The sequence below is a fragment of the Monodelphis domestica genome, chromosome 2, assembly GCF_027887165.1.
Source record: "Monodelphis domestica isolate mMonDom1 chromosome 2, mMonDom1.pri, whole genome shotgun sequence".
NCBI classification, from domain to species: Eukaryota; Metazoa; Chordata; class Mammalia; order Didelphimorphia; family Didelphidae; genus Monodelphis; species Monodelphis domestica.
This window is the reverse complement of record NC_077228.1, coordinates 460,546,936-460,554,923: the sequence shown is the minus strand read 5'-3', so window position 1 is coordinate 460,554,923 and position 7,988 is coordinate 460,546,936. Positions and strand designations below refer to the sequence as shown.

At 36.0% G+C, this 7,988-nt stretch overlaps 1 long non-coding RNA gene across 1 annotated transcript; it reads left to right on the top strand.

Moving 5' to 3' along the window:
- The first annotated feature begins 342 nt into the window (after positions 1-342).
- LOC103103118 (uncharacterized) lies at positions 343-6,362 on the top strand. The gene is made up of 2 exons (XR_463231.2): positions 343-513; positions 4,462-6,362. It is a non-coding gene; the product is annotated as an uncharacterized LOC103103118 (long non-coding RNA).
- Positions 6,363-7,988: the final 1,626 nt, after the last annotated feature.

The window sequence follows — 7,988 nt, the reverse complement described above, 5'->3', positions numbered from 1 at the left end:
AAAAAAACACATCAGCTGATGATGAGCCTCTTTAAACCCAACTAAGCTGGTTTTCAGAAGGTGGTGTGTTATTCTGTCTATATTCAAAGGCTTCTTAACATGGCAGGATCTACTGTTTACTCCATGTTACTGACCAAGAAAGAAAGAAAAAAAGGAAAATGGACCATTCTGATTAATGGAGGAAATTAGCGCTGCTTTTAATGATGGATATCCTAAGAAAATAATCATATTTGTGCAAGAAATAGAAACATAGAAAATCATGTCATAAAAAGGAATATAAAAAGCAGTTCCACCTTAAGGAACTCATTTTATGAACCATAGTTCTATTGGAACACTGGAGAAACTAGTAACTACTCTACCTAATAAACAAGCTTCCATTTCTCATGCCATGTTTTTCTTTTAGAACTGTGCATTTGTACAGAATATGTGATAACATGGAACCATTTTGAACTTCGAGATAAAATCTCCACTGAAGAAAATGATCAGCAAAGAGGAAGTTGCCCAGCAGAAATGGTAAATCAGGAAATTCAGACCATACTCCCAAATGTAACCTCTTAACCTGACAAATATGCTATTCATTCATTTGTTGCAGTCATATCTTTCAGGAAATTCGATGTAGCCCAACTCACCATAAATCTATAAAACTGAATTGAACCCTGGAGAACCTAAGATTTTCAAAACCATTTTAACACATTCCTCCCTTGTCAATCAATCAAGTATTTACTAAATACCTACTATGTGTCAGACACTGTAAAGGATACAAATACAAAAACTATAAAACAGCGCCTGCCCTCAAGGAACTCATGTCCGATTGGGTGGAAAATCATATCTGCGTACAACTCTATACAAAAATTTAGGCACTATAGCTGGAAGGATCAGGAAAAGTATTGTGTAGAAGGTAACTTTTGAAATCAACTCTGAAGAAAGCTCAAAATTCTAAAAGCTAAGGACAGGGAGGGCTGGAGTACATTCTAGACATGGGGAGCATCTCAAGCAACTTTAACAAGTTCTCCATGTTTTTCTAATATAATTAATTCACCTTTATTCCCTATCAAATGGAAAAGCATCTCCTGAAATTATTTTTTTCAAAACTATTCAACTTTCCATCAAGAAACAACTCAAAAAAATTAATTTTATTGCAAATGTAACAGTACTGCTTGCCAAGAAAAACTGGGTATCTTCCTTTTTAAATCAATTAAGTTGATTTAAAATTTCCATCATCATAGAAGACAAAAAGATGTCTAAACACAAAAGTGAAGTCTTACCCAGAGAAAACCTGGTGCTGGCTTCCTAGAGACCTAATCATAACAAAAGGGCATTGCATAAGACAAGTGATTAAGCAAAGCAAACACAACACTGATGGGGACACAGTCTTGAAAGGGACCTTACTATTCTGAGAGATTCAAGGAAATCTGTCACCAGCTTGGTTTCAGAGTTGCTGCCTGGTCCCTGTTTTGGGGGGGCTTTTTCTAACACATAGGTTGCTGCATCTGGAAACTGCCTAAAAAAATTTCTTTAAGGATTAATAAATTAAAAGAGGATAAATGTGTAAGTCAGATGTGAACACCAGATCAGGATAGTCGCATGACAAACTTATCAGTGCAGGAAACAAAATGTGAGTGAAGTATTCTAAGTGAAAAAGAAATGAGGAGGGAAGGAGGGGAAATTAAAGCGTGGAATACTAGTTATAACATAGACCCCAGTAAAAAAGATGAAAGGAAGATAGCAGTTCTTGAAACATCAGCAAGCAACCATGAAAGGAGAGATTTTTTTTTTAACACGAAGCTTAGAATCTCACAAGTAACGTATGTTCCATATTATGTGGCGGTTGCTATGGTAACAACCTTTATTTTCTGAAGCACAGTACACAGATGTGTACAACATACTAACTTGCTGGTAGTAAATTACTGCTTTCCCTGGGGTTCAATAACTTAAAAAATCCTCCTTTTTGGAAACCTGAGAAGTTTTGTTACTGCTAAATATGTCTTTTTCAGGGTAATTTTCCTTGTATTTTACAAATGAGAATGTTCTCAAACAGGCCAAGAGAATACGATGATGAGAAAATATAGTGCATCATAGAGCAGAAGCAGGTTCGGTATTGTCTCTATAAAGATTTCGTTGGGAAATCCACTGAAATGAGCAGGAAATTATTTTAATGAATTAGGCCTCACAGAACAAAAGTGCTAGGAAAAGAAGATGCCAGCAAATGATGTCGCCCATAAAAGCTGTTTATTGATTCTTAATATAAAATTGACAGACTCATAATTGTGAAATAAGTAAAAATTATTTTCTTGGAAAAATGTTATCACAAATATAATTTCCCAAACTGAAGCAACGAATGAAAATGCTGGTACATGAAAAATAGGTTTGGATGAAAGTTTGCTGAATCTCAGAAAGACCTGTCTCTGTTGGAAGAAAAATTATTTTTGTCTCTTTTCAGTTAGAAAGGTATATCCTTTTTAAACAACCCTGGTACCAAATAGAAACTAATTTGTCATATATTAAATATCTTACTCTTTAGGGGTTTTTTTATCAATCAGTTATCAGCAAAAATTTCTTAAATATTTCCTATGTATAAAGTACTGTACACTCAACCTGAAAATGCATCTATTTTTTGTGTTATTTGTACAAAAGTATACATCAAAAAGATTTCAAGGAATGAGAAGATAATGTTCACATACCTTAACTTCATTTTCAGTAAGATTACTGCCACCCATTGTGTATCCTGAAACCAAATGATCATTTAAAATCCATAATTCACTCCCTGTGACAATACTGGATGGTTTTTATAGGTTAAGGTTTACTTCCTGGAAAGCAATTTCAATAATAAAATTATACATGTAACATTTAAGAAGTAAGTCCAAATTTCTAGCCCAAGAAAAATGTCTCTAGTGATCAGGAAAGGCATGCAATGTATTTAGTGAAAAGTGAAAAAGCATTCCCTGATTTAGAAAACTCAGGAATGACTCTGGGAATGGATTTTCTGAACCAACATAGAGCACTTACAAATGTTAATTCTGGTCACAATGCATTTATATTCGAGTTCAAAAATACTGCATCCCCAAGGATGGTAAAGAATGACAGAACAAAGGACAAATGAATACAGTAAAGATAAGAACTGATCAATGGGGGGTGGGAGGGTAGACTTTGTTTCTAAGCATAATTAAGTCGTTGTTAAAACTTTTGCTATTAATTCCCCCATTTACTCCTGTCTGCATCTGCCAGTGACATATTAAAATAGGCCTGGGTTTTTATCCATTCAAATCCTTAAGTTATCTGGGAGAGAGTTAAGTTATAACCTAATAGAGGCTTCCACGCTAGGTCCAAGAACACAGTAGAAAGGAGATGAGGAATACTCCAGTGGTGGATGCATTTTAAAAGTATTACTTAAATTACATTTAAGTCATCAGATAATTATGAACTTTCTTCTCCTTTATATTTATATGGCATATTTATTGAATTGCACAGTATGCTTTTACAATAAAGTGCTTTCTACGTTGGTTCCTTTGTTCATCCAAAGTAAAACTGACACTTATCCTTTTATAAGCTATTCTGAGAACATTTTCTCTTCTTTGAAACTGATTGATGCACTACTTTAAATGTTCCTGCAAATATCTTTTCAATTCAAGTTTTTGCATAATGTAATAAGAAGATAAAAGAATTCTATACTTCAACAAGAGACATTACAAAGCAAGTAGAGACATTATCAAGGGCATTAACACGCTCCTAATAGCAATAAAACCTTTTAACTGTCTGCTGTCGAGCATGCTCCTACCAAACCACCACATATTATGGTAATTGGCTCCAATTTCTGAATCTTACATTGTAAAGTTACAAAGAGTTAGGTAGAACTGAAAAGCACAGAATACCCAGAATACCTAGAATGCCCAGCCTGCCGGCTTCTCCATTGTCAGAGGGTAGCTTTCCACTTGGAATGAGCCAGGGTCCCGGGCTGCTGCACTGTTCGGTGTGGTGCCATTATATCTTTGCATCCTGTCTCACTTTTATTTCCACAGCCAATATAAAATAGGAATTTTTTTTTAAATATATATGACTCTGGTTTCTAACTCTAAAACATCACTGGAAGTCAAATAACATTTTTTTTTCTGAATTTCCTTGTAACAATTGGGTTCTCTGTGCATGCCGATGTCACATCTCATTCACTTTGTGTGTTCTCTCATCATGAGAGGGTACAATGAGGGGAAAAAATATTCCAAGAGGATGCTTCAATTTTTCCTTACAACACAGGACTAAATTATGTGAGTAGTCTGCCCCCACCCACCCTCGCCAAAAGAAAATAGCGTCTCAAACTAAAGTGGATCCCAGGTTTTATTAAAGTAAACAGAAAAGAAAAAGATATTTTCTTGGCTTTATACCTCTTGCATTGGGAAGCAGGATAGTGGAGAACTGACATAGGTCTTTCCTCAGTGATTAACCTGCCGTTTATGGTTGTGTTTCCAGATGACGGACGCGCCATCGTACAATAAGGTTCTTCAGAGGCTGGTAATAGCAACCTGTCTGCTTTGAGAGGTGCGAATCTATCAGTATCCAGAATCATGCTCTGAAAAAGCTGTCATTTCATGTCTCCAAAACAGTCTCTGATTTAACGTATGAGATGTCAAGAAGGAAAGGACAATGAAAGAAATACCAAAGAGAAGAACTATTTCAATTAAGAAGCATTTCTACAATAGTTCTTGGAAATCACATAAAACAAAGCCTGTCAGATGCAATCTGTGTTTAAAAGGTTGGTTCTGTTAAACTTAAAAATACCATGCAGGATGAAAAAATACACATCATTAGCACAGAACAAATGAACTTTAAAAACTCCTCACTACATTCTATATTTTACTAAAATTCTCTAATGAAGATAGGAAAAATGCTATTTCAGTGAAAGGGGCAATGAGACTGTCAAGGAGGGGAGAGAATCATATCGATCTGAATGTAATCTACAGACATGTAAGAAGAAATCGTTTTATGTGTTTTTCTAAAATTTTTTAAATTCTCTTTGCTGCTAATAAGTAAAAGCCTTTTACATGAAATTACAAATTAACCTTTTTGGAGGGTGCCATTTCCCTATGTTGTGGGGTCATTTTTTTCATAGAAAGATAACTAAAACTCTCTCCTATCACCTCAGTAATCAAAAACTATAAGGAGAGTTTGAAAATATGTATTAATTTTCTAACAATCTTCTTGCAACAACAGCATTAGTGCATAGTGATAAATGTCATAAAGCAATGAGGTAAACCTATGCCCACAGTATTGTTATACAAGACCTCATTTCTGTCCCCCCAAAAAAGACCCACCATCCAAATAATATTCCAAATAATATTGTTTATTAATTCAAATGAAACATGCATAATACTTCTGACCATTCCTCTACTTGAAATATTTCTTATCATCTTGTGGGTTTTCAGTTCTCATTAATTATTGAAAGGGCTATTGGGCTAGTGAAAGAAGAAATGAACTCACTTGATGCCCCATTGCTTTATCAGTTTCAGTGACACACAGAATCAAGTCCTTCTGAAGGGGGATTTTTAAGGAGAAAATACGCTCCCTCATCATGAAATCAAGAACTTTTTCCAAGTGAGTCTTCTGAAGGCAATAAGGACAAAGTACTCCAGAGCTTCCTTCAATCAAAGGAAAGAGAATCTCCTTAATACACTTTAAGAATCTAAAATTCCATTGATGCCTCTAAAAATAAACATAAGGAAAGAGCACCATTATTGATTCCCTGCAAACCAAGGAACATTGTCGCTTATTGATAACACTAAACACCCTCCAAGCCTTTAATGATTTCTTAACAAAAAGTCTGCCACTGAACAAAAGTTTGAATCATCATATTAATATATTAGGGCAAAAAAAAATTATCATGGGAGGCACTTGGAAATTAATTAAAACCCAGGATTCGTTTGTTTGTGAGGCAAGATAAATATCACACATGGGAAAAGAAGTCTAACAACCTCCATAGTTTTCAGAGCCAAAATTAGGTTCTGACAGCTATGTCTCTCTTGTATGACTCTCCTTGGGGTATGTTATACAGATATATAGAATATGAAGATTTTTTTTGATAGAAGTATTTATTACTGACACTTCCGAAACATTCCATGGGTGGCATCAGCAAAGGATGCTCAAAGTCAGACAGAAATGTCAGATTTTCTTCCAGGATTTTTTTTTTAATTCTCCCTTCTATTTCTTTCCCCTCCTTCCCCGCCCCCACCCATGTCTCTTTCCCTCTAAATGTCAATTTCTTTAGAAGTTCAACAGCGGCCCCTAGTGGACGTCCTCAATTCTCTTTTGAGCTTAACCCAATTGTTTGAGCTCCCTCATTCCATAATGTGTATTAAAAAAAAAAAAGGAAATTATTGTTTGTGTGCTCGGCACCACACCAATGCGCCATCCCTGTGTGTCAGTGCTCAGAATGTGACCTCCCAAATGTACAAATGCAGTCCTTTGTGATGATAATTGGAGCTCATTTCAGTAGCTAAAGCATGGGGGGCTGCGGAGAGGAATATATATGGAGTCAACAATAAACATCTGTCTCAAATGTCACATTCATTTTATGCATGAAGACCAATAATTAACTGCTAAATAATATGCAGGGATACACTTGTGAATAATACTTAGCCAGAGCATGACTTCACAAAACCCGGGGTGGTGATCATCAATTCTACTGGAAGCCTGTTGTGACAGATGCAGCATTGGAACTTAGCAAAGGAGAAAACCCCAAACACGATCCTGTGCAAAGAGGGGAGGTCGCTGGGTCTCGGCCAGTACCCTTGGCCCATTGCTGCCTTCCAGCTCCAACCCCACCCTGAGAGATGACTTTTTTTATAATATCACTGAAGGTTTGGGAGCCAAAGTGCTTTTCAGGCCTAATGTTGCTTTTGTTACGCTGTAGTTTATAGCCACAGATGGGAATTTGGTTAGGAAGGGAGGATGTTGGGTTTGTTTGGTTTTTTCTGCTGATAGTGGACAAAGTAGAAGAAAGAATAATGATAAAAGAACTCTAGTTTTCTGAGTGGAATTCCACATTATACTAGAGTAGTGAGGAAAGGGATGTGCAGTCACTGTTGTACATGATTAGGCCACTTGAAAAGCCCCATAAATTAGATTCATTTTAGGGGAAAAGGAACTTTGGATGTCTAGTCAAAGATGACTCTGCTCTCTTCACATTTTCATTGTACTTACAAGTTTCCCTTTTTAGATTTCTTGGTTGGTGGTTTATTTTTAAAGGAAAGGTAAAGCTCAAAATGATTTCTTCATTATTTAAAGCAGTTCCTCTAATGAAATGGTATTTTTTTAATTAGTAAATTAATGTACTTAACACTTGACTGATAGCATATACAAAACTGAAGTCGGGCATGTAAACATGAAATTAAGGAGAGGAAAGGTTGAAATGGAATAAAGGTATAATAAAGTACTTTTAAAACCTTAAAGCAATACATAAATGTCAGCTGTTAGAGAGTATTTCTTAAAATGTAGTCATTGATCTTTTTTAAAAAACCTTTTCTTTCTGTCTTGGTATTCATTCTAAAACAGAAGAGAAGCAAGGGCTAAATGACTTGCCCAGGATCACATAGCTAAGAAGGGTCTGAGGTCACATTTGAATCCAGATCCTCCCAATTCCAGGCCCAAAGCTCTATCCACTGAACCACCTATCTCTTCGATCAATCTCCGACTGTCTTCAATCAAATTTTTTTGGTCCACAGCCTGATTTCTAATAGCACTATTATTTATGTACCAGACAGCCTCTAGGAATTCCTGGCTTTCTTCAATACTTCAATACACGTGAGCCTTTTCCTAGTCTCTCCAGTTGCTAGTGCCTTCTCTTCAGAGATTATTTGAACATGTCTTTGAATATTTATGGATTGAGTCACTTTCATTTTCTTTTACTTTCAGGAGAAGGAGACAGAGAGGGGAGGGGAGACAGAGAAAAGAAAATAGAGGGAGAAGACAGAGAAGGAGTGAGGGAAGGAAGAAGGAAGGGA